Source organism: Trichosurus vulpecula, chromosome 1 (assembly GCF_011100635.1).
Source record: "Trichosurus vulpecula isolate mTriVul1 chromosome 1, mTriVul1.pri, whole genome shotgun sequence".
Lineage (NCBI taxonomy): Eukaryota > Metazoa > Chordata > Mammalia > Diprotodontia > Phalangeridae > Trichosurus > Trichosurus vulpecula.
In genome coordinates this window covers 377,597,258-377,624,383 of record NC_050573.1, presented here as the reverse complement: position 1 = coordinate 377,624,383, position 27,126 = coordinate 377,597,258, and the positions used below count along the sequence as shown (strand labels likewise).

The 27,126-nt window shown below is 38.8% G+C and overlaps 1 protein-coding gene and 2 pseudogenes across 4 annotated transcripts in view; 1 reads left to right on the top strand and 2 right to left on the bottom strand.

Moving 5' to 3' along the window:
- C1H18orf25 (chromosome 1 C18orf25 homolog) overlaps nucleotides 1-27,126 on the bottom strand; it is a 106,756-nt gene that overhangs the window by 63,091 nt on the left and 16,539 nt on the right. The gene's annotated exons all lie outside the window — the stretch shown is intronic.
- Nucleotides 11,222-12,014, bottom strand: LOC118850068 (annotated as a pseudogene).
- On the top strand, nucleotides 21,702-25,882 carry LOC118838797 (annotated as a pseudogene).

Here is a 27,126-nt window from a genome sequence, read left to right as displayed (position 1 = left end):
ATTGTAGATAAGGCCTAAAGAAGTATAGAAATCCAGGACATGGGGAATAAAGGAGACAATTGCAGGAATGGGTAATTGCCAGTAAAAATACTCAGAATCAGGAGATGGAAATGTTTTATATGGGAGGAACATCAAGGAAGACAGCGTCTCTAGATCACAGCGTAGGCGGGAAAGAGTTAAGTATAAGAAGACAGGAAAGGTAGGAAAGGGACAGGTTATGAAAGGCTTTAAAAGTCACACAGAAGATTTTATATTTGATCCTCAAGGTAACAGGTAGCCACTGGGGTTTAATGAATAAGGGCAGTGACACAATCAGACATCATAATAAAAAGATCAGTTTGACAGCTTGGTGAAGGAGGATAGATTCAGGTGGAAGAGACACTTGAGGCAGGGAGACCAACCAGTAGTCTGTTTCAAGGGTCCAGGCATGAGGAACTGATGGCGTTGCACTAGGGTAGTTGCAGTCAGAGTGACAGAAGAGGGAGGGAGCATATACAAAAGAGCTTATAAAGGTAGAAATGATAGGACTTAACCACCAATTAGACGTTGGGTGCGAAAGAGAGTGAGGAAACAAGGATGACACTTGAGGTTTTGATCCTGGATGCCTGGGAGGATGGTAATACCCTCACACTAATAGGGAAGATAGGAAAAGAGGAGGGTTTGGAGGGAAAAGATAATGAGTTCAGGTTTGGACATGCTGAATTTAAGATGTCTATGGGACATCCAGTTCACAATGTTCAACAGGCAAGTAAAGAGGCAAGACTGGAAGTAAGGACAAAGCTTATGGATGAATAAAAAAGGATCAAATAAGTTTTTATATCATCCTAGAAGTGAAGGATCATGTGTTCATATTAATTTGATACAGGTGAAAAATAAACTATCTTATATAATGGTTATATCTCAACAACCTAAACCTCCAAAGAAGTGTCAAAAAACATTGCATTAACATCAATTCCCAACTGAAAAGCAGTAGAACCAAGAGAAATGACTAGTGATTATGGCAGGGTAGGGATCAAACTTACTTAAGTTCTTCCCAATACTAACTCTCAAATCTCAGTTTAGGAAAGGCAGGCTCTTCTATTCAACATCTCTCAGCCACAGCTAACCCAGCTGTTTCATCATTCCTTAACTAACTACTAAGCAGTGTAGATGAGATCAGATCATCCCAGAAGATACAGAAAGAAATTAATTTGGCAGTAGTGCTTAGGATTAATGAGGGCAACATCAACCAAAGAAACAAGCACATATGTAAAAGTGAAGAAGTAATGAAGTAACCTAGAAGCCCAGAAAGCAGTCAGTGTAACCTATAGATGTTTTCGTTCCTCCTAGCGCTAAGAACTATCAATGTAACTCCCAGAAAATCAGCAACAGCTCAGAATAACATGGCTCTATGCATGAAATGGCTGCTAATCATCATCATCATCATCTAAACCCTTGAGAACTTTAAGTTAGAAAATTCTACTTCAAACCATTACTAGACAAAAGCCATATCCTTTATTTCCCAAGCATTTTCCTAATACCATCAGAGGAAAAGCTGGAGCCTACAAGCCAGAATGTATTTTTCTGACAGCCCTTATTTAGTATAACCACACATATTTTAAAAAAAAAAAACTAGTATAAAGCTAAAGAAAATGCTTTCTTTTATATGTATGTGCTATCAAGACAACAGGACATCAATGGATAAGGCAAATAAAGAAGTGAATAGTTTTACCAAACATGCTTTAAGTTTTCTAAAATTAAACCTCAATTAAGATAATTGGAGATACCATCATCAAATAATTGAAATATTTGATTAACTGTTAGCCCCCTTACTTGTCTATTACATTAGGAACCCTTTCAAGTATATGCAATTGTACTGGTTTCTAAAAATTATATATTACAGAAATACAGCATTTTTCAACCACAAATGTTCAATCTAACAACTAGGCCAATAACTACAATGTCAGCCTTTGGAATAAGAGTTGAAAAACAAAATTGCTTATCACTAATAACAGCCCACAATCACAAAATAATAGTTGACAAAAAATAAAAAAAAATAATAGTTGACATTTATATAGCACTTTAAAGTTCTAATGGCTTACAAAGAGCTGTAATTACATCATGTGAAGTACGTAGTTCAATATTATCCACATTTTGTTGATGACTAAATTAAGACTCAGAAAAGATGAGTGACATGCCCATGGTCACATAGCTTGCAATGCAGCACAACTGTGACTTTAGCTGAGGTATTCTTACTCCAAATCCAGGGTTCCTTTCATTATAATATAATCTTCATTATTGATTATATTAAGCAGAGCAAACCTAGAGGAAATAAAATCATATGGTAATGACTTTATAAAAGATATGAGTCCATGAGAAATAGCATGTAAAAAATTAAATGTGACTAAAAATCTAAGATGCTAGAAATTGGGAAGGGTAGGGAATAAACATGGATATAGCATCTAATAAGTGTCAGCCACTTCTTCTACACACGCTATTATTTATTGACATACAATAAGAATTGGGACTTACGGTCAGTGTTAATAGTATAATCTTCAAACTTTTATAGATTATCTGCAAAATCTTTGGTATTTTCAATCTTTTTTTCCCCTTCTTATTTTCCTTATCACTCATATTGACTCTCTCCCCTTTGATTATAATTTCTTTGTGGGCTAAATAACAGATAACAGTGAAGACACAGGGAATACTATAGACAAAACCTGGCAACATCCTACCTATAGGTGAATGCTTCTTTTGTGAGACTACATTACAACATGGGAGGGTACATAAAGAAGGTAGGGGGGAGAGGGAATAGGGCAAGAGAAGTGTGAATGATGCACTGAGATCAAAACAAAGGCTAGCAATGAAGGGAAAGTGATCGCTGTGGTCTCAGAAAGAGAAGTGCCTATAGAGGAGTGGGGGGAAGAGAATCTGAAGAGGGTGAATAACAGGAGGCCTTACTTTGGAGGTGAAATGGGGTTAAACTGAGGAATGCTCCTGTGGGTGGAGAGAAATGGTCAGGGAAGGGAGATGAGGGCATTATACTGGATGAAGCCTGGGGGATTTGGTGGTTGAAAAGTCTACTTGTCCTAAAAGGCGGGTTGGGGGCGGGGATTTGGAAGCCCTGGGGGCAACTGTACCTGAAGCAGCAGGAAAGCATGGATCCAGGGAAGGGACTTCTAGGCAAATGTAGAAGAAAAAAAGCCCACAAGAGAGGGCATATAGATCAGTGGTGGGCCATATAATCAGAGACATGGTGGGGGAGGGGCCCTACCATCAGGTAGTGTCCTCTCTGACAACTTCAATAACTGGCATTGCTCTGGAAATGATGCACAACGGGAAAGGGGAATCCATGGAGAATCCATGCCCTATAAGGCAGTGGAAGAAAATGTCTGGAGAGGAAAGCCTAGAATTTTTGATAGGCATAAAGAATAGAAAAAGGGGAGATGCCAGATAATTACAAGTGCCAAAAATCAGAGAATGAGTGGAACGATGATGGATCATTGAAAGAGTGAGAGAAGTCCTTTTTAGAAAGGGACACAAAAAAAAATGAAATTCAAAAAACTAAGGAACAGGACTAGATAAAGGAAAGAAGAAAGGGCAATATCAAAGAAGAACAAGGAATGGGGGTAGGGGTGGTGGATAAGGAGAAGAGAGTCAGTGGGAATAAGGCCACCTTAAAAAAAGATCAAAGTAAAATAACTGAAAGAACATAATAACTGTGTTTACAGCAGAAGACAGAACTTGAAACTGAAAAGCTTCTACACAGACATTAATGTATCTAGGATAAGTAAGGAAGCGGTTGAATGGGAAAAAAAATCTTTGTATCAAATTTCTCTGATAAGGGTTTGATATCCAAGATATGGAAAGAGTAAGTGTGAGTGTGTGTGTGTGTGTGTGTGTGTGTGTGTGTGTGTGAGAGAGAGAGAGAGAGAGAGAGAAATAGCCATTCTCCAAGAGATAAATGGTCAAAGCATAAGAGCAAACAATTCTCCAAAGAACTGCAAAGTTTTCACAACCACATAAAAAATGCTCCAAATCACCAATAATAAGAGAAATGCAAATCAAAACAACTGAGAGGTTTTACTTCACACCTTGCAAATTAGCAAAAAATGACAAAAAATGGTGGGCCGCTAGATGGCGCAGTGAGTAGAGCACTGGCCCTGGAGTCAGGAGAACCTGAGTTCAAATCTGGCCTCAGACACTCGACACATGTACTAGCTGTGTGACCTTGGGCAAGTCACTTAACCCCAATTGCCCTGCCTTCCCCCCTCAAAAAAAAAAGAGAAAGAAAAAAACAAAAAATTTAAAAAAAAAAATGACAAAAAATGGCAAGTCCATGTTGGAAGAGTTGTAGAAAATACAGACACAGTAATACAATGCTGATGGTGCTGCTGAATAGTATAACCATTTTGGAATGCAATTTGGAATCATGCAATTAAGATGACTAAAATGTTCATGCCTTTTGAATCAAAAACTATTACTGAGCTTATACTCCAAGGAAGTCACCATAAGGTGGGGAAAAGGTCCCCATATACTCTAAAATATTTATAGCAGCACTTTTTGTGATAGCTAAAAACTGGAAACAAAGCAAACTGTGGTACGTGAATATAATGGAATATTACTATGCTGTTAGAAATGTGTATAATGAATACACAGAAGCACAGAAAGAACTACAAGAACTGATGTATGGTAGGGGCAGCTACTTAGCACAATGGATAGAGCACCAGCCCTGGTGTCAGGAGGACCTGAGTTCAAATCCAGCCTGAGACACTTATTAGTAGGGTCACCCTGAGCAAGTCACTTAACCCAACTGCCTTAAAACAAAAACAAACTAACCTATGGTGAAGTAAGCAAAGCCAAGAAAATAATATACATAGTAACTACAACAATGTAATTAGAAAAAACGAGACACCAAAATATCAAAACTAAATGTAACAAAATTATAAAAATCAAGTGGAACTGGAATGAAGAAATATGAGAAGACACCCCCACTCTCTCCTTTCATGGACGTATAAGGTCCACAGGTATTATACATTGTATCTGTTTTCAGATTTTTTTTCAATGTTATGACTTTTTTTCCTCTCTTAAAAAACCACTATTTGAAGGCTACATGGGATACCACAGTGATTTATCACAAATAAATTAATTAATAAATAGATAAACAAATGGATGGACAGATAGATGAATGAGATCTTTTGAGAGGCAAGACAGAACAGAGCCAGAGAAAGGCTTATATATCTTCATCCCAATCTCCTCTTCCTACCTCTTAATGAAAATCTGGGTTTCCCCTCAAAATATCATACCCTTACCCTTTCTTATATTAACAAATCCTCTCTTCTTACATCAGAGCTTACTAACTGTGTGAACCTGGGAAAGTCACTTTGCTTATGGGTCAATTTTCTGTAAAGTCACTCAGTCAATAAACATTTGTTAAGTGCTTACACTATGTGCCAGCCAGGCACTATACTAAGTGCTAGGGATAGAAAAAAAAGGCAAGAGATAAGCAAACAAATACATACAAACAAGCTATACACAGGATAAATAGGAAATAATTAACAAAGCGAAGGTACTAGAATTAAAAGGTGTTGAGAAAAGCTTCCTATAGAAAATGGGATTTTGGTTGGGACTTAAAGGAGTCCAGGGAAGCCAGTAGAATTAGGAAGAACATTCCAGACAGTGGGGACAGTCTGAGAAAACACCTGGAGGGAGAGTGGGAGTGTCTTGTGTCACTGTATCAATGTCATGGAAGACTAGAAAAGTAGGAGGAGGCTGGAGTATGAAAGGCTCTGAATGCTAAACAGGGAATCTCAGTATTTGCTCCTGGAGGCAATGAAAGTCAGCTGAGTTTACTGAGTAGAGGGTGACATGATGGGACCTGCACTTTTGACAGTCACTTTAGAGACTGAACAAAGGATGAACTGGAGTGGGAAGACACTTGAAGAAGGCAGACCAACCAGCAGGCTATTATTAATAGTCCACAAGTGAACCGATGAGGGCCTCACCAGAGTGATGGCTGTATAAGTGGAGAGAAGAAGCATTGTTACAAGGTGAATTCAATGGGCCCTAGCAAAAAATTGGATATGCAGAAGTGATAGACAGTGAGGAGTCAAGGATGACACCTACATTTCCAGCCTGAAGTACTAGAAGGATGGTACTGCACTCCACAGTAAAAGGGAGCTTGGAAGGGAAAGGAAGCGGAAGGAGGATAATGTGTTACATTTCAGACATGTTGAGTTCAAGATGTCTACTGGAAATCTAGTTTGAGATGTCTAAAAAAGACAGAAGCTTGACTGGAGGTCAGCAGAGAAGCTGGGGCAGGATAGGAAGATTTGAAAATCATCAGAATAGAGATGGTAATTAAATCCAAGGGAATGATGAGATCACTCAGTGAAACAGTATAAAAATAGAGAAAAAGAGGGCCCAGGACAGAACACTGTGGGACATCTATGGTTGGAGAATGTGTTGTGGGTAAGGATCCAGGCAAAAGACTGAAGAGAGGTCTGAAGTGTAGGAAGAGAAAATAGAAGAGTAGTGTCCTGAAAAACAAGGAATGAGTTATCAAGAGGCTGATCAACAGTGCCAAGGGCTGCAGAGGTAGAGGAGAGTGCAGACTGAGAAAAAGCCACTGGTGTGGGCAGTTAGATCTTTGGGAACTTTGGACAAAGCACTTTTGGTGGAATGATGAGGCCAGGAGCAGACTGTAAGGGGTCGAGAAGAGAAAGTGGAAGCACCTATTGTAGATGGCCTTTTCAAGTTTAGTTACAAAGAGCAGAAGAGATATAGGATGAAATAAAATAGGGATAATAAGAACACATGCCTGCTCTGAGGATTGTCATGAAGATTGAGAAAATGTATGTAAAGCACTTCAAAGAAGTTATTAGAGCTGTCATTATTACTACTAATGTTAGCAGTATTATTCCATTGTCACACCTACTTAGAGCTAGAAAAATGAGTGTCAGAATTCCCAATTTTTCCAGCATCATTTAACAATCTCTTTATAATATCTTTCTTTGAAGTTCAGAACCATTACATTATATCACAGACCTCTGGGTCACTCATCTTCACTCACAGCCTTAAGCCACAGTTTTCAATCTTCCCCAAATCCTACCAGCAAGTGGTTGCTGGGTAGGAAAAGGGAGAAAGGAAGAAAACATTCACTAAGCACCTCCTATGTGTCAGACACTGTGCTAAGTGCTTTATAAATGTTGCCTCATTTGATCCTCACAGCAATCCAGTGAGGTCAGTATTATTATCCTCATTTTACAGTTGAGGAAACTGAGGCAAATAATGGTTAAGTGACTTATACAGGGTCACACAGCTAGAGCTGTCTGAAACTGGATTTAAACTCAGGTTTTCCTGTCTCCAAATTAAGCACTCTAGCCACTATGCTTCCTAGCTGCTGCCAGGGATAAGGATATAGTTCAAAATAAATGTGGTGCAAAACAAATGACATTGATAAAATTATTTTTAAAAGAGAAAAAAAAGTTTGCTGATCTCACATAGATCAATTTTTAAAAAGAAAAAACCTCCAAGATAGATTTAGCAAATTCATACACTCTTGGAATTTCAGAGTTGGAAGGAGCCTTACAGACCATCTATTCCAAGCCCTTTATTCTGCAAATGAGAAAACTTAATGCCCAAATAGCTGAAGTAACTTGCCCATGACTGGAGAGCTGGAGAGAAGAACCAAACTGTGCTATTTCCACTACACCACAAATGTCAAATTCAATACTAAACTTAAGCACCTGAAAAATTAACTTCACTCCACCAATATCTTTGTGTATAATTTGATGCCCAAACTGCTTTTTTCTTTTGAAATCCTTCAAAGGAATCTAGTTCATATGGGAAAGGAAGTGGTCACAGACACAGAACCATAGGATTTTAGAGCTGGAACCTCGTTTCAAGGTCTGATTCTTAAGTGTCAAAATAGCAGATCTAGGCTCTAATCTTGACCAGGCACTTACAGCGCACAGACCTGTTGACAATGCTCTGTATGGCTGCAAAGAGGATGGTGGAGGCTAAGCGGGAGTTTGAGGAGGGATGGGTTAAAAGGAGAGAGAAGGAAGGATAAATAGGGGGGAAAACAGGATGGAGGGAAATACATAGCTAGTAATCGTAACTGTGAATGTGATGCAATGAACTCATCCATAAAACGGAAGTGGACAGCAGAGTAGATTACATGATTTAGACATAAGGTGATTTCATAAGCAAATTAGGGGAGCACAGAATAGTTTACCTGTTAGATCTATGGGTAAGGGAAGAGTTTAGGACTAATCAAGAAGCAGACAGTATTATGGGGTATAAAATGGATAATTTTGATTATGTTACATAAAAAAGCGTTTATACGACCAAGATTAGAAGGGAAGCAGAAAGCCAGGAAACAATTTTTACAGCCAATATCTCTGATAAAGGTCCCATTTCAAAAATATATAGAGAACTGAATCAACTTTATAAGAATACAAGTCATTCCCCAGTTGACAAATGGTCAAAGGATATGAACAGGCAGTTTTCAGATAAAAAAATTAAAGCTACCTAAAATCATATGAAAAAATGGTCTAAATCACTATTGATTAGAGAAATGCAAATCAAAACAACTCTGAGGTACGACATCACACCTATCAGATTGGCTAACATAACAAAACAGGAAAATGATAAATGTTGGAGATGAGGTAGGAAAACTGGAACATTAATGCATTGTTGGTGGAGTTGTGAATGGATCCAACCATTCTGGAGAGAAATTTGGAACTATGCACAAAGGACTATAAAAATGTGCATACCCTTTGACCCAGAAATATCACTTCCAGGTCTGTATCCCAAAGAGATCATAAAAATGGGAAAAGGACCCGCATGTACAAAAATATTTATAGCAGCTCTTTTTGTGGTGGCCAAGAATTGGAAATCGAGAGGATGCCCATCAATTGGGGAATGGCTGAACAAGCTGTGATATATAAATATAATGGAATACTATTGTTTCATAAGAAATGGTGAGCAGGTGGACTTCAGAAAAACCTGGAAAGACTTAGATGAACTGATGCTGAGTGAAGTGAGCAGAGCCAGGAAAACATTGTACACAGTAACAGCAACATTGTGTGATGACCAACTTTGATAGACTTAGCTCTTCCCAGCAACGTAGTGATCTAAGACAACTCCAAAAGATTCATGGAAAATGCCATCCACATCCAGGAAAAGAAATATGGAGTCTGAATGCAGATAGAAGCATACCATTTGCTCTCTTTCTTTGTTTTGTTTCATTTTTCTTTGTGGTTCCTGCAATTCATTCTAATTCTTCTCTACAACATGACTAATGTTAAAATGTTTAATAAGAACGTACGTGTAGAGTCCATATAGGATTATATGCTGTCTTGAGAAGGGTGGAGGGGAGGGAGATGGAGAAAATTTAAAACTTATGGAAGTGAATATTGAAAACTAAAAGTAAATTAATTTATTAAAAAAAAAAAGAATTATGGAGTCTGAATACAGATGGAAGCATACTACTGTCTTTTTTTTTTTGCTCATTTTTTTCTTGCAGTTTTTCCCTTTGACTCTAATTTTTCTTCACAACATGACTAATGAGGAAATATGTTTGATATGATTGCACACATGAAGCCTATATTGGACTGCACACTGTCAGGGGTGGGGGGTAGGAAGGGAAGACAATTTAAAACTCAAAATCTTATAAAAGTGAATGTTTAAAACTAAAATAAATTTTGGGGGGAGCAAAAACAAAAAAGTGTACAAACAAAACCAACGCAGCTAAGATTAGAAGGAATGCAAGAAACTGGGGGCGGGGGGAGGGAATTACAGCAACTTTCTCTAATAAAGGCCTCTTTCTCAAATATACAGAGAACAGAATCAAATGTATAATAAAGAGTTATTCCCCAATTGATAAATTGCCAAAGAATATGAACCTGAAGTTTTCAAATTAAGAAATCAAAGTTATCTATAGTCATATAAAAATGCTCTAAATCACTACTGATTAGAGAAATACAAATTAAAATAAATCAGAGGTACCACTCCACACTTATGAGATTGGCTAATATGACAGAAAAGAAAAATGATAAATTTTGTGGTTTTTTATAAATTAATTAATTCATTTTTAGTTTTCAACATTCACTTCCATAAGTTTTTAATTTTCTCCACTTCCCTCCCCTCCCCTCTCCCCAAGACAGCACACAATCCAATATAGGCTCTACATGTACACTCTTATTAAACATGTCTTCACATAAGTCATGTTGTATAGAAGAATTAGAATGAATGGGAGGAACTGGGAGAAAGAAAAAACAAAATAAAACAAAAAAAGAGAGCAAATGATATGCTCCAATCTGCATTCAGACGCCGTATTTCCTTCTATTGATGTAGATGGCATTTTCCATCATAAGTCTTTCAGAGTTGTTTTAGATCCTTGCATTACTAAGAAGAGCTAAATCTATCAAAGTCAGTCATCGCACAATGTTGCTGTTACTGTGTACAATGTTCTCCTGGTTCTGCTCACTTCACTCAGCACCAGTTTATCTAAGTCTTTCCAGGTTTTTCTGAAGTCCACCTGCTCACCATTTCTTATGAAACAATAGTATTCCATTATATTTATATATCACAGCTTGTTCAGCCATTCCCCAATTGATGGGCATCCCCTCAATTTCCAATTCTAGGCCACCACAAAAAGAGTTGCTATAAATATTTTTGTACATGCGGGTCCTTTTCCCATTTTTACGATCTCTTTGGGATACAGACCTGGAAGTGTTATTGCTGGGTCAAAGGTTATGCACATTTTTTTGGTTGGGGTACCAGCTGGTTTTTTTGGTTATTTGTTCCCATTTCATGGGCTTGGGGAGGCAGGGAGGGACTACCAGGATGGCCGGTGTGAGGGCAGCAGAGGAGCCAGCATGGCTGAGTGGAGTGGGATGAGGAGCTACATTTCCAGCCTTGGCAAGTCATTAGCCAGTAGCACTGTCCCTCCCATGGTCCTGGAAAGGAGAAGAGCTGCCTTGTTTCCATTCGGGGTTTGTCCCTTGTGTCACACTTGACATGATTGGTGGGCACTGAGTTCTTGGGTGCCCCACCAAAGCTCGGTAAGTGGCTAGGGAAAGATATACAGCTTTCAGCCATAGGAAGAGCGAGACCTCCTTTCGGACCTGTTCTCCCTGGCCATAAATACTGAAGAACTGCCTTCTTAGTAAACTGGCCTTCCTGAGCACCAGATGGAAGGCAGAGGACCAAAGCACAGTGTCCTAGACCCCCTTCACTCTGTCTCTGGAAGCAGCTTGTTCTGAAAACACTTAAGGATATGATTCTCCATCACCTGTTGGACCTTCTTGTGTTCCAAGGCCACAGCCAGGTCCACTAGGGTGTAGCCTGAATCTGTTTCTGTTGTTAGGTTAGCCCCTCTGGCCAGCAGAGCTTCCACAAACTTCACATGGTTTCCTCTCTCAGCACAGAGCAGAAGTCCCACCATTCCAGTCATAGTTGTTGATGTCCACATCCCCCTCCAGAAGCATGACCACGATATCCGTGTAGCTGCCAATGCTGGCCAGGGAGAGGGTGCTCTCCCATTCCTTGACCAGGCCATGAGGATCAAGACCCCAATCCAGTAGGAAGGGCACAGTCTTGATCTCTCCAAAAGCAGATGCCCAGATCAGGGGGGTGAAGCCACATTCATCGGGTTTGTTCACCAAGTTGTCACCTTTAAGAAGGTGTTCTTTCAGCTTGGTCAGTTCTCCCTGAGCGGCAAGCTGGTGGATAGACAGACAGTCTAGGGTGGCAGGCAGGGTTGAAATATCATTTCCCCTCTGCAGGTTGGTCAGGGTGGTGGAGTGTTTCAAGGAACTGCCTGTGTGTGGTGCAGTGAGGACCCCATCCAGGTCCAGACTCCCCAAGTCAGGAGTACAAGGAAACAGATGCAACAACACCATGTCCAAATCATTGGAGCTGTCCTGGGTTGGGTCTTCATTCTGCGAGCCAAAGGCAGAGAGGGTGTGGGGCTCCAGGACTTGGCCCTCAGGACCTAGGTTGGCCACGGCTCCTTCTGGTTCCATGGAGGGCACTTCAAAGTGCGGCGCTTGGCCCCCTCACCCCTTCCCCTAACCCGGCAGGGTCCTCTCATGGTATGCACATTTTTATAGCTTTTTAGGCATAGTTCCAAGTTTCTCTCCAAAATGGTTGGATAAGTTCACAATTCCACTAACAATGAATTAGTGTTCCAATTTTCACACATCTTCTCCAGCATTTATCATTTTCCTGTTTTGTCATGTTAGCCAATATGATAGGTGTGATGAGGTACCTCAGAGTTGTTTTGATCTGCATTTCTCTAATAGTGATTTAGAGCATTTTTTCATGAGTATAGATAGCTTTAATTTTTTTATCTGAAAACTATCTGTTCATATCCTTTGACCATTTATCAATTGGAGAATGACTTATATTCTTAAAAATTTGACTCAGTTCTCTGTATATTTTAGAAATGAGGCCTTTATCAGAGCTGCTGGTTATAAAAATTATTTCCCAGTTTCCTGCTTCCATCGTAATCTTGCTTGCACTGGCTTTGTTTGTGCAAAACCTTTTCAATTTAATGTAATCAAAATTATCCACTTTGTATTTCATAATGCTCTCTATCTTTCATTTGGTCATAAATTCCTCCATTCTCCATAAATCTGACAGGTAAACTATTCCTTGCTCTCCTAATTTGCTTATACTATCAGCCTTTATATCTAAATAGTGTACCCATTTGGACTTTATTTTGGTGTACGGTGTAAGACGTTGGTCTATGCCCAGTTTCTGCCATACTATTTTCCAGCTTTCCCAGCAGTTTTTGTCAAATAGTAAGTTCTTATCCCAGAAGCTGGGGTAGTTGAGTTTATCAAACAGTAGATGGCTATAATCACTGACTACTGTGTCTTGTGTACCTAACCTATTCCACTGAAAATGACAAATGTTAAAGATGATGTGGGAAAGTTGTGACATTAATGCACTGTTGGGAGTTGTAAACTGAGCCAACCATTCTGGACAGCAATCTGGAACTATGCCTAAGGGGTTATAAAACTCTGCACACCCTTTGACCCAGCAATACTACTTCTAGATGTCTACCCCAAAGAGAGAAAAGAAAAAGGAAAAATACCTATATGCACAAAAATATTCATAGCAGCTCTTTTTCTGGCAACAAAGAATTAGAAATCAGATGCCCATCAATTGGGGAACGGATGAACAAGTTGTGATATATGATTGTGATGGAATACTGTTGTGCTGTAAGAAATGAAGAGGATGGGGTTCTATGGGGCAGAGCCAAGATGGCGGCTGAAAAGCAGGGACTTGACTGAGCTTCCCGCCAGGTCCCTCCAAAAACCTATAAAAATGGCTCTGAAAAAATTCTAAAACTGCAGAACCCACAAAATAGCAGAGGGAAGCAGAGCTCCAGCCCAGGACAGCCTGGACGGTCACTGGATGAGGTCTATCACGCATGGAGCAGAGGGGAGTGGAGTTGAGCGTGGGTGGCGGCAGGACCAACCAGACCAGCAGCAGACTGGAACAGGCCCTAGTGCCCTGAATCAGTGAGCTGTGGCAGTTACCAGACTTCTTAACGCACAAACACCAAAGACAACAGAGAAGGTTAGTGGGAAAAGCTGGGGGGGACAGAGTTTGTGGTTTGGCCACTGCCCCAGGGGCAGCGGGGAAGGTGCAGCTATAGAACTACAGCTGCAGTTACTTCCCGCCCCAGGCCCACGTGGTGGGAGGAATTAAGTGGTGGATCAGAGCAGAAGTGCAGAGCCTGCTGAAGATTTGTGTCAGGTCTGGGTTGGTGGTTCTTGAGGAAGGAGGAATGCTGGGGTGGCAGAGCTGGCTGTATAAAAATAGCTCTGAAATCAATGGTGCATGCCCTCAAGCTTGGAACAAAGTACTCTTTGCTCTACAAGCAGTCATACCCAGACAAAAAACTCAAGGGTCAAGTAAGTTGGCTGGGAACATGGCCAGGCAGCAAAAACACACTCAGATTCAGTCTCAGACTTTGGAATCTTTCTTTAGTGAAAAAGAAGATCAAAACATACAGCATAAAGAAGTCAACAAAGTCAAAGAGCCTACACCAAAAGTCTCCAAGAAAAACATGAACTGGTCTCAGGCCATGGAAGAGCTCAAAAAGGAGTTGGAAAAGCAAGTTAGAGAAGTAGAGGAAAAATTGGGAAGAGAAATGAGAATGATGCAAGAAAACCATGAAAAACAAGTCAATAACTTGCTAAAAGAGACCCCAAAAAATACTGAAAAAAATATTGAAGAAAACAACACTTTAAAAAATAGACTAACCCAAATGGCAAAAGAGCTCCAAAAAGCCAATGAGGAGAAGAATGCCTTGAAAGGAAGAATTAGCCAAATGGAAAAGGAGGTCCAAAAGACCAATGAAGAAAATACTACCTTAAAAATTAGATTGGAGCAAGTGGAAGCTATTGACTTTATGAGAAATCAAGAGATTATAAAACAGAACCAAACGAATGAAAAAATGGAAGACAATGTGAAATATCTCATTGGAAAAACCACTGACCTAGAAAATAGATCCAGGAGAGACAATTCAAAAATTACTGGACCACCTGAAAGCCATGATCAAAAAAAGAGCCTAGATATCATCTTTCAAGAAATTATCAAAGAGAATTGCCCTGATATTCTAGAGCCAGAGGGTAAAAAAGAAATTGAAAGAATCCACAGATTGCCTCCTCAAATAGATTCCAAAAAAAAAACTCCTAGGAATATTGTCACCAAATTCCAGAGTTCCCAGGTCAAGGAGAAAATACTGCAAGCAGGCAGAAACAATTTGAGTATTGTGGAAAAACAATCAGGATAACACAGGATCTGGCAGCTTCCACATTAAGGGACCGAAGGGCTTGGAATACAATATTCCAGAGGTCAATGGAGCTAGGATTAAAACCAAGAATCACCTACCCAGCAAAACTGAGTATCATGCTCCAAGGCAAAATATGGACTTTCAATAAAATAGAGGACTTTCAAGCTTTCTCAGTGAAAAGACCAGAGCTGAATAGAAAATTTGACTTTCAAACACAAGAATCAAGAGAAGTATGAAAAGGTAAACAAGAAAGAGAAATCATAAGGGACTTACTAAAGTTGAACTGTTTTGTTTACATTCCTACATAGAAAGATGATGTGTATGATTCATGAGACCTCAACATCATAGTAGCTGAAAGGATGTGTGTATACATATATATACATATGTGTGTGTCTATGTATGTATATGTGTAGGTGTGTAGATATATGTATGTATATATATGTATATATGCATATATATGTATACACACACACACACAAAGGGCACAGGGTGAGTTGAATATGCAGGGATGATATCTAAAAAAATAAAATCAAATTAAGGGATAAGAGAGGAATATATTGAGAGAGGGAGAAAGGGAGAGATAGAATGGGGTAAATTATCTCGCATAAAAGTGGCAAGAAAAAGCAGTTCTCTAGGAAGGGAAGAGGGGGCAGGTGAGGAGGAGTGAGTAAATCTTGCTCTCATCGGATTTGACCTGAGGAGGGAATACCATACACCAAAAGAATTGGGTATCTTACCCCACAGGAAAGAAGGAGGAAGAAGATAAAAAAGGGGGGACAATGGAAGGGAGGGCAGATGGGGGGAGGAGGTAATCAAAAACAAACACTTTCAAAAGGGAACAGGGTCAAGGGAGAAAATTCAGTAAACGGGTATAGGTCAGGAAGGAGCAAAACATAGTTAATCCTTCACAACATGAGTATAGTGGAAGGGTTTTACATAATGATACGCATGTGACCTGTGTTGAATTGCTTGCCTTCTTAGGGAGGGTGGGCGGGGAGGGAAGAGGGGAGAGAATTTGGAACTCAAAGTTTTAAAAGCAGATGTTCAAAAAAAAAGTTGTTTTTGCATGCAACTAGGAAATAAGATATACAGGCAATGGGGCATTAAAATCTATCTTGCCCTACAAGAAAGTATGGGAAAAGGGGATGGGGTGAATGGGGTGACAGAAAGGAGGGTTGACAGGGGAACGGGGCAATCAGAATATATGCCATCTTGGGGTGGGGGGAGGGTAGAAATGAGGAGAAAATTTGTAATTCAAACTCTTGTGAAAATTAATGCTGAAAACTAAAAAAATATTAAATAAATAATGATTTACTTTAAAAAAAAAAAAAGAATCAAGGGCTGCCTGCACCAAAGACCAGAATGGGCATCTAGGATTAAGAGCAAGTAATATTTCCTTTTAGAAAAAAACAGAAGGGGGAGGGGGGGAAGAAAATCTGGAACTCAAAATCGTGTGAAACTAAGTATTGTAAACTAAAAATAAAAAATCTTAATTAAAAAAAAACATCCCCGCAAAATAATAGTATTTGTACTTTCTGAAGCATCTTACTAATTTAAAGGATTTATGACTTATGATCCCATATTTACATCTGGACTTAATTACAGCCTATACAACTAGGCAAAAGTCAATGCATTCCCACAAAAGGAAAAATCCTCATGGGATCAAGTTAAGTCAAGAAAGACTTCTTGGATGAGACAAATCCTTAAAGAAGTACAACAATTAGAGTGACGGTGGCAAAGAATGGTTAGGGCTTAAGAATATGAGCTGAAGAATGAAAATTTGTTTTTAAATTTGAATATGGCTATTACTTAGTAAACTTAAAACATTTCAGTAAAATAAATAAGCCAATCAATGAAGATCTGATTTTGGTCACATACCACTCTCCCAGTGCCCAGCACAATTCTTTTCCTGTTTCTCTCTTGGTTAGATTATGTTCCAAGCTAAGTAGGATTACTTTACCTTCTTCTATGAATAATGTTTGTCTCAAACAATAGAAAAGTTAATGTTTTTAATTATTAGGACTTCTTCCCTAATATCTGAAGTGAGCCTGATTGGGGAGAAGAGGAAAAAAATAAAGGGAAAGAACAAGCAAGAAATCTCCTTTCCAACTTAGTAACTCTGATCAACACAATGACCCACCACAATTCCAAATGTCTCATGCTGAAAATCACCATCCACCCCAAGGGAGAAAACTGATGGGCTCAGAGTTAAGACTGAAGCACATTTTTTTCTTTCTTTTTTCCAAAATGTGGAAATATGTTTTGCATGACTTCACACATGTAATGAATACTGCATTTCTTGTATTCTCAATCGCCAGGGCGGGGGGGGGGGGGGGGGGGGGGGGCGCACGTGGGGAAAGGTGTTAGGGGGAAGAGAGAGAAATTGGAACTGAAAATAAAATAAAAAATTTGTAAAAAGGTAAAAAAAAGAACTCTACTTTGCTTTCCCTCTAGCCCTGCTCTGGGTCTGAGCTTAACTGGCTAGTGAATGCAAACTTGGTTAAAAAACTAAACTATATCTAGCTAGCCAAGCCCATTATGCACATCCATCCACCCAGACATCTTGCCATTCAACAATAGAAGTCCCAACCTCACTCTCCCTGAAAGCTCTCCCTCTTTGCATGTTGTTTCCCCCTACTGAAATATAGGATCTTTGAAAGCAAAGACTGTCTTTGTATTCCAAGCACTAGAATAATGCTTGGCACACAATCATTAATAAATGATTTTCCATTCATTCCTATTTAGTAGTAGGCCCTTGTAGTATAAAATTTTACAGAAGAAATGAAAAAAAGTCAGCACAATGGGCACAAAAGAGTTGAAAGCAAGCTTAAAGATTTGTTCATACAAAGTAACTTAAAATTGATTGCATCTGAATAAGAGATAATATTGTACAGCAGCACCTCCAAGATTAATACTTAATATCTTAATAGCTTAATATCTTAAGCCTAAAGGATGTTCCAAGTGCTCTCAGATTTTAGGAATGGTAATCTCCTTGGTCACTCTGATCTCCAATACAGTAGCCCATGTTATGATGTAATACTACACTACAGTATAGTAGTCAATCCTAAGAGTTAAGTTTCACAAAAAAGCTTAAAAATGGTGCTCTTACACAAGTTATACTTGAAGAATACAGGCTTTCTTGAAAGAACGTAGGTATTAGCTTTGACATCCCAAACAAAAATTCCTCTGATGACATTTTGCTCTTTTTGTCCTAAATTTTTTGTTAACTCCTCAGAGCTGCTGAAACAGCTGATACGTCCCAACCTCTAGGTGGCTATAGTACTGTAAAGATAGAAGAATACAGACACAAACTAAACCACTCCAGGATAAGTCAGAAGACAGAGGAACTCTTAAGATTTGTAGCTTAAGGCTAAAACAACAAATATCAGTCATTATTACTATAATGACTGTTCCATGCCTCCTGGGCCATTGGCATTACTTTATCTTTCCTCCACATAAGTGAAGATTGCAGAAAAAAAAATAGTACACTAGTAAATGTACTCCATGTGCCCAAATCACTCTCAATGTTATTCTTGCTTTAACAATTACTGAAATAAACCAAAATCAGGTCCTGAATCAATGCTTTGACTTTTATTTTTCTGTTAGCATTCCATCTACAAAGAACAGAAATAAGAACAATATATGAAAATATAAACTTCTATTATGTACACTTTGTTTTTAAGTGTATATTAAACAATACAAGAGAAACCACACTGCCCTGATTGTGTCCCTTCTGAACAGCCTTCTGTTCTCTTCTGGGTTTTTTATTACAATTTCCTTTCTTTTCTTCTAACCCTCCCCTCCAAAGCACTGTCACTGGCCTGTTTCACCCTCTTCTTTCCCCTACTAGAAGCCATCCTTTCTTAACAACTTACTGAAGCAAAACAAATCAACACATTGGCCATGTCTGAAAATATACATTTCACAGCAAAACTCAATTGTATCATGTAAAAACTATCTATGAGTTGGTAGAAATTGTCATTGTCATGATTGGTCAGAATTGTTCTTCTTTACATTGCCATAGTATTCATATATATTGTTCCATTGGTTCTGCTTACTTTATTCTGTTCTGGTTCATATATAACTCTTCTCAAATTTCTCTGAATCCATCATTTCCATTTTTTATGACAAAACAATATTCCATTAGTTCCTCCAGTTGTGGCAGGCTGAGTTTTGGGTGCGAAGTCACAGACATACTAAAGACCAGGTAGAAATAGAATGCAATAGCATTGCTTCTGGCTATCATTCTCAAAAGATACATGCAAAATATAATGAGGAGCTTGAGATATTGTACAAGGAAAATCATGACACCTTTGAAAACTTGGCTAAGGTACAGGTAAAAATGAAAAAGTTAACATCAACCACCAAAGGAATTTGTAACCTAGAATATAACCATCATGGAAATGGAAATTATCAAACACCCCTCTTTTCTACATGGCTCACAACCTACTTTTATAAAGCTTCCCATGAGCTTTCAGAAATGTACATGAAGGAAATATTCCTCAACACACCATTGTTGAAGAACTCATCCATACTAAGAACCAGGATATCAATCTTAAGCTATTTATACATGTGGCTGTACCAGCCCCATGTTGAAAACAGCAGCCTTGAAGCAGAAAGCATACCACTTGAAACTGAACATCAAGTATTATAATTTTTCCAAAATAATTTCACCTTTAAGCCCAAACTCCCAATTTCAGAATGAACCTCTCTCCCCATTAAAATACTTCAAGTCTTCTAATATAGGTCCACTGTTACGTCCTACATTTTTTCTCCAAGGTCACAGCTCTACTTCTTTCCTCATTTGCAGAATTAGTTGCTTCAATTCCACTTTATGAAACTTTTAACACCACTCTGATAGTAACTTCTAAAGTTGATGCTAGTCATCCACTCAATACCTACTATTAAAACCATAACCCTCCTCTCTTTCTTTGACAAAAACTACTAGAAAACTGGTCATATGCTTGGCAGAAAATGTTTAAATCAGCACTTTCATATTTCCACAATAAGTTTCAAATAGATACTCAATCTATATATAAAAGAAACACTGTGAAAATAAATAAATAAATAAATAACACCCACATAGTGGGGTGAGATCAGGAGAATGAAAGGAGGTGCCTTTCACAATTATAGGTAGGAAAATTCTAAACCAAAGGATAGAGGTGTTCATAAAATAAAATCATTTGAATAAAATAAAATTAGAAAGAATTTGCACTAAAAAAAAAAGAAAAACTAGATTGGGAAAAATACTTTAATCAAATAATTGAGAATTAAATCGGCTATAGGAAATTGATAACAAAAATATGAAACCAAGAGCCATTTTCTAATAGCTGAATGGTCAAAGGAGATGAACAAATGACTTTCAGAATTAAGAAATACAATTAACAAACACAATATTACAACAAATCACTAAGAGCAATAAAAATTGCAACAACATTGGTTTCATTTCACATTAAATTGAAAACATGTAATAAACAAAAACTAGCAATGTTGAATGAGCTATGCCACTAATACATACTGGTGGTAGGGCTTTGCACTAATACAACCAATTCCAACAATTTGGAATTTTTTTAAAAAAAAAGGCATTAAACTATTTGAACTTTTTGATCTAGTCGGCCATATAGTACCAGGCATATAACAAAACGAGGTCAAAGATGTACTGGAGTAGGGGAAAACCCCATGTTACTAATAGCACTCTTTGTGGCAGAAACAACAAATTTGAATTATTCAGAGAAAATGTGGAAGACTTGTATGAACTTATGCAGAATAAAGAAAGCAGAATCAAGAGACATGTTTAATGGGAAGGAAATACTAAAAAAGAAAAATTCAGGTTAAGGTAAATAACTAGTATTAATCAGAAGAATCTTTTCTCACAGCAGAAGGTTGAGGGGTTATGGGTGTGGAATAGTGTGTCAACAGTATGTTTCACTTACTTTGTATTTTTCTTATTTTTGTTATAAATGGGAGGTGGGCCAGAGATACATGTATTGGGCAAATGCTACTTTTTTTAAAAAAAAGCAATCAAATTGTTTTAAAAAAGATTAAGACAGGAAAAGGCTTCTTGCAAAAGGTAGGATTTTAGCTGAGACTTGAAGAAAAACAGAAAATCTAGGATGAGGAAGAAACAGTCTAGTTATAGCAAACAGCCAATGAAAACACTCAGAATCGAGAGATAGAGAGTTTCATGAGAGGAAGAACAATGAGGCCAGTGTCAGTGGATCACAGAGTGGGTAAAGGTAATCAAGTATAAGAAGACTGGAAGGTAAGAATGGACCGAGTTATGAAGGGTTTTAAAAGTCAAACAGAGGACTTTATATTTGATCCTCAAGGTTAAAGGAAACCATTGGAATTTACTGAATATGGGAAGTAGTGCAATCAGACAGGTACATTAGAAGGATCAGTTTGACAGCTGAGCAAAGGGGGATAGATTCAAGTGGGGGACACACTTGAGGCAGAGATCAACTAATAGGCTACTACAATAGTCCAGGCATGAGGAGACGAGGGCTTTGCACCAGAGTGGTTGCATGGTTACAGTGTTAGAAGAGAGAAGGGGGAATATCCTAGAGAGCTTATAAAGGCAGAAATGACAGGACTTGACCATTGATTCAATTCATGGAATGAGAGGGAGTGAAGAGACAAGGATGACACCCAGGTTTTGATCCTGGATGTCTGGGAGGATGGTAGTACCCTCCCATTAACAAGGAAGTTAGGGAGAAAGGAAGGTTTAGGCCAAGGAAAGATAATGAATTCAGGTTTGGACATGTTGAGTTTAAGATGTCTGTGGGACATCCAGTTCGAGATGTCCAAAAGAAAACTGAAGATGTGAAAACGGAGGTCAGGCTAGAGGTTGAAGCTGGACAAAGCAGATCTGAGAGTCTACATAGAAATAATAATTGAAACCATGGGAGTTGATGATAGGATCAGGTAAAACAGTATAGAGGGAGAAAAGAGCTCAGGGCAGAGCCAGTTTAGTCAATGTCTCATCAACTGAAGTTAAATAGAATACAGAATTGCAATAAAAAAAATAGCAGACCCTTTTCTTCACAGCAATATGAAAATGGAATACACTCCAATAGGGGATGGACTATGTGAAAGCATGGAGATAGGAGCTGGAATATTGTGTGTCAAGAACAGAACAATCGGTTTTGCTGGATCATGGGGATATAACATGAATAAAGGGATATAACATGTAAACACTGAAAAATTAGAATGGAAACAGGTTATGTTAAATACTGAATGAACGACTTTGTATTTGTTCCTAGAGTTAACAAGGAGCCAGTAGTTTATTATAAACAGAATGATAAGATCAGATCTGTATATTAGGAATGTCATCTGGCAACTGTGTGGAAGACAAACAGGAGAAGTTTATCAAACAGAATGATAAAGCCAGACCTTTATAATAGGAATGTCATCTGACAACTGTGTGGAGAATAGACAGGAGAAGGGAAAAGCTGAAGGCAAGGTTGCTAACTGAGGAACTACTTGCACTAGTACAAGTGAGAGGTAGTAAGGGATTGAAGTAGGGTAGTGATATGTAAGTGTAAAGAAAGAGATGAATACAGACAATAACTTTTGTATGCCAAGAAGGTACGTGCTTCACAACAATGAGCCTGGAAAAATACAAAAGTCCTGAATAACATTACCAACAACCACTCAGTAACTAGGAAAGTAAATGAAGACAAATGACATTTCTTGACACTTAGGGTTTTATGCATGTGCCTTATGTTTATGAAATAACATTAAATCCCTCAAGGGCAGGGACCATGTTTGATAACTTTTATATATTCCAATGCCTATAAGGTCCTAATAGCAATAAGAAAGGCAGGTACAGCGGGAACAAGAATGAAACTTGGAGTTAGGAAACTTGGATTCCATTTCTACTTTAGGCATTTAATAATTGCTCTAGAGATAGGCAAGTCACTTAACCTTTCCAAGCGTTAGTTTTCTCATCTGCAAAATGAAAATCACAAGGCTTACCATATCTGATCCAGGGGACTGTGGTAAAAATCATTCAAATGAATTAATGAATAATATATTCAAAATATTCTTCAAACAAACCTTAAAGCCCTACATAACTGGCAAATGTTATAGAGAAACACAATAAATATTTATTGATGGTGATACTTTGAGCTACTGAGGACAGATGCTTTAACACAAATTTTCTCATCTTATTATATTCTTTCTTGTAGCCAAAGATGACACTGACCTATATTACCTGGTATATGGAAAAACCAAAGTATTTATTGCATTATTTTTGTTAGCGAACAGAGATCCAGTCCTCTTCTTAACAAGAAGTGTCAAAAGTTTACAGGAAGTTACTTCAGTGAGTGGCTGTGGCTCTAGACTTCTGGATAAAACCTGTGCTTTAACTGGGCCACTCTATCTTTATCTTTTGCTTCCCAGCAACCGAAAGCAGGTATTTCAAGGTGAGAATATCCTAGGGAAGTTCCAGAGATAGAATATAATCACTCAGCAATAATTTAATCAGGACAATCTCAAAACCTTTCAAGAGTCATTAAATGATCAAGAGAGATCAGGTCTTTTGGCTAATTTCTCATCTAAAAGATCTTTATGAATAAACCAAATGTTGTAGCCACTTACAAGTAAAAAGTATTCAATGAATGTTTTCCTGCATACTTGTGTTCTCTCAAAAATAAAGTGCAATTGACTTTGGCTAAGCACAGAGTCAAGATGGAGGATGAGAGTCAGCTACCCAGCTGAACTCTCTCAACATTCCCCTTCCAAACAACTTTAAAATAACTCCTTAACTCAAATTTTGGAGTGGCAGAACCAAGAAAAGGTCAGGGTGAGAAATTCTTCCAGCCTAAGACAATTTAAAAGGTGGGCAGAAGTCTGTGACACTGGAGTGGAAGCCTGTCTAGAACCCACACAAGCAGTCACTGTTGCCTCCTCCACAGCAGCAGCAGAAGCTTTGGGAACTCTCAATCCAGAGCCAGGAAAGGGATCAGACAACTAGTCAGAAAGAGACTACAGGGGACTCATTCCTGGCACTGGATACAGCTGGCACTGACGGACAACTTTATTGCCTATACACAGTTCTCGGTCACAGTCCCAGGGCAGACAGGAGAACTGGGGGCGGGTCACAAGGGAGTAGGGGCCCTGGTCACAGCTCCAAAGCAAAGAGGAGCGCTAGCTCCTGCAGATAGCTGCAGAGGACCAGGGGCCCTTCCTGGGTAAAGACCAGAGTGCAGACTAGAATAGCAGTGACTATGTCTCTCTCAGGATTACACCACCTTGGAAAAATCAAAAGCTTTGCAGACCCCCAGAACTAACTCTGAAAACAGAAGTATAAAAAAAGCCGGAAGCTTGGCATAGTCCCCCCATGCCAACCATGAGATAGGAAGAGCCCAACATAAAGTACAAACTCAAATAGGTTGAAAAAAATGAGCAAACAGAAAAAAAAAAAAGAATCTGACAGTAAAAAACTACTATAGTGACAGGGAAGAGCAAGACATAATAAACTCAGAGGAAGACAACAATGTGAAAACAACTACCCTCAAAGAAAAATGCTAATTGAACCCAAACATAAAAAGAATTCTTGGAAGAATTAAAGAAAGGAATAAGAGTGGTAGAGGAAAATTTTAGGAAAAGAAGTGAAAATGATAAAAGAAAATTACGAAAAGAGAATTAAAAGGTTGGTAAAGGAGGCACAAAAAAACATGAAAGAAAATAACACCTTAAAAAACAGAATTGGCCAAGTGGAGAAAGAGGCACAAAAATCCACCAAAGAGAAGAACTCTTTAAAAAGCAGGATTGGCCAAATTTTTAAAAAAGCAAAAAAAAATCTCATTGAAGAAAACAATTCCTTAAAAATTTGAATAGGTCAAGTGGAAGCTAATGACTCCATGAGATATCAAGAAACAATAAAGCAAAGTCAAAAGAACAAAAAATAGAATGTTAAATATGTTAAATATTTCATGAGAAAAAGAACTGGCCTAGGATCAAGGAGAGACAATTTAAAAATTAATGGACTACCTGAAAGCCATGATCAGAGAAAGAAGCTAAATATATTCCAAGAAATTATCAAGAAAAACTACCACCAGTATCTTAGATCCAGAGGGTAAAATAGAAATTGAAAGAATTGGGTCACCAGGCCCCATCCTTTGGGCACTAAGGGGCCGTGCCCAGAGCTGGGAGGTGGTTAGGGTCACGGTCATGGCCCTAGCAATCTGCCAATCAGCTGGAGGTGATCCCCATCACAAAGAAGTATAAGTATTACCAAGGCAGCCTTCAGAGCACAGTCAGAGGCACCCTGCACAGCCTGGCAGGTGCTAAGAAATGGCTAGAGTGGAGGAAGGAAATTGAGCTGCTGTCAGATGTGGCCCTTACCACACTTTCAGGGTATCAGACTCTTGGAAAGGAATACATGAACATCATCCAGGTGGACCCATCCAAGAGAAAAGTCCCTTTTTGGCTTCACTGAGCCATGCTTGTCTTTTTGCACACCCTCATGCCCTACGTGCTGGATAAGGTCTCAGTCCATCTCAAGCACGAGGTGTAGGCAGAAGTCATGTGCCCAGTGTCTGAGGCTGGTCGGCGGTATGGCAGTGGCTTCACAGACATGTCCGCTATCTGACCAAGCCACAGAAGAAGACCCTTCTGTGCATGGGGTACATTCTAAAGCAAAGCATCACCTGCCTCCACCAGCTGCACATTGCCATGTTCTACAGCGATGGAGTCTTCTACTGCTTGGCCAAGCAGCTCACAGGTATTGAGTATCTCCACTTGCACTGCTTCCTAGGGGATGACCACAACATTCATTGGAACTACAGGATTCTGGGGATGGTGTCCTTGCTGCATCTCCTGCTCTCAGTCAATGTCCAACTCTACAGCTTCAGTTAGAGGGAGTGAAAGCTCTACCACAGCCTCTCTTACCACAATAGCCATATAGAAGAAAAGGCAGTGGGCATGGGCTCCATGTGTCCCTGTGCCTGGAAGAGCGCCGGCGGTCTACGGCCACACCCCATGGCCACCTCTTCTGCTGAGAGTGCATCATTGAGTGGTGTAACACCAAGACAGAATGTCCCCTCTGCAGAGAAAAGTTTCATCCACAGAAACTGATTTACCTGGCCATTATCATTAGTCCTAGCAAACCCAGCTCAAAGCACAACAGAAGAAAAGGAAGAAGCTCTCAAGAGATTATGTCTTTACTAATGGACCAAAAGCAGAGTTCATTTTTATTTATCCAGAATCATGATGGTGATTTAATTTGCACTGAAATTATCAAGGTTGTTTTTGAAATCACTGAATAAGGTACTCTGTCCACGATTAAGCTATTGGGGAGATGTGCAGCAGGAAGCTAGGCCTAACTTAATAACTATAACTTTGGGGTATTACAATGTCTTTCGTACTCAAAGACAGGACTTCAAACAGGTATGCATGTCCACCCTGGAACATACACGCAAAGGCAAACTCCATTCAACTCAGAAAATTCATCCTGGATCTTAGATACCGTTGCCAAATGTAAACATGTCCATCTTCCTTTCTAATTAGTCTGAGATAATTAAGTTGACTATTTTGGACAAATAATATTCTACCTTCCTTTCCCCAAATTTCTGTCCTACTTGAAAACAGTTTCTAAAAAGTTGGCATTTTGCTTATTCAGGAAGAGGCTCACTGTGTTTATCAAAAAAAGCGGTTTTAGATTTTCTTTCTTACCCCACAACTAACACACAGCTGAAACCAGACTCTTCTGAATTTACATTCTAAGCAGTCAATAATAAAGGTTTGTATATATTTAAAAAAAAGAAAGAAAAAGAAAATGAAAGAATCTGCCAATCATCTCCTGAAAGAGAGCCTAACATGAAAACTCTCAGAAAAATTATAACCAAATTCCAGAGCTGTCAGGTCAAGGAGAAAAATACTTCAAGCAGCCAGAAGGAAATAATTCAAATATTGTGGAGCCACAGTCATGATCACACAAGATTTAGCAGCTTCCACAGTAAAGCAGCAAAGGGCTTAGAATATGATATTCCAGAAGGCAAAGGAGTTAGGATTACAAACAAGAATAACCTACCCAGCAAAACTGAGTGTAATCTTCCAAGGGGGAAAAAATAGATATTTAATGAAATGGAGGTCTTTCAAGCATCCTGATAAAAAGACCAGAGGTGAATAGAAAATGACATTCAAACATAAGACTCAAGAGAAGCATAAAAAGGTAAACAGGAAAGAGTAATCATAAGAGTCTCAATAAAGTTAAACTGCTTACATTCCTATGTGGGAAGATGTTACATGTAACTCCTAAAAACTTTATTATTATTAGGGCAGTTAAAAGGAATTTACATAGAAAGAGGGCATGAGCGTAA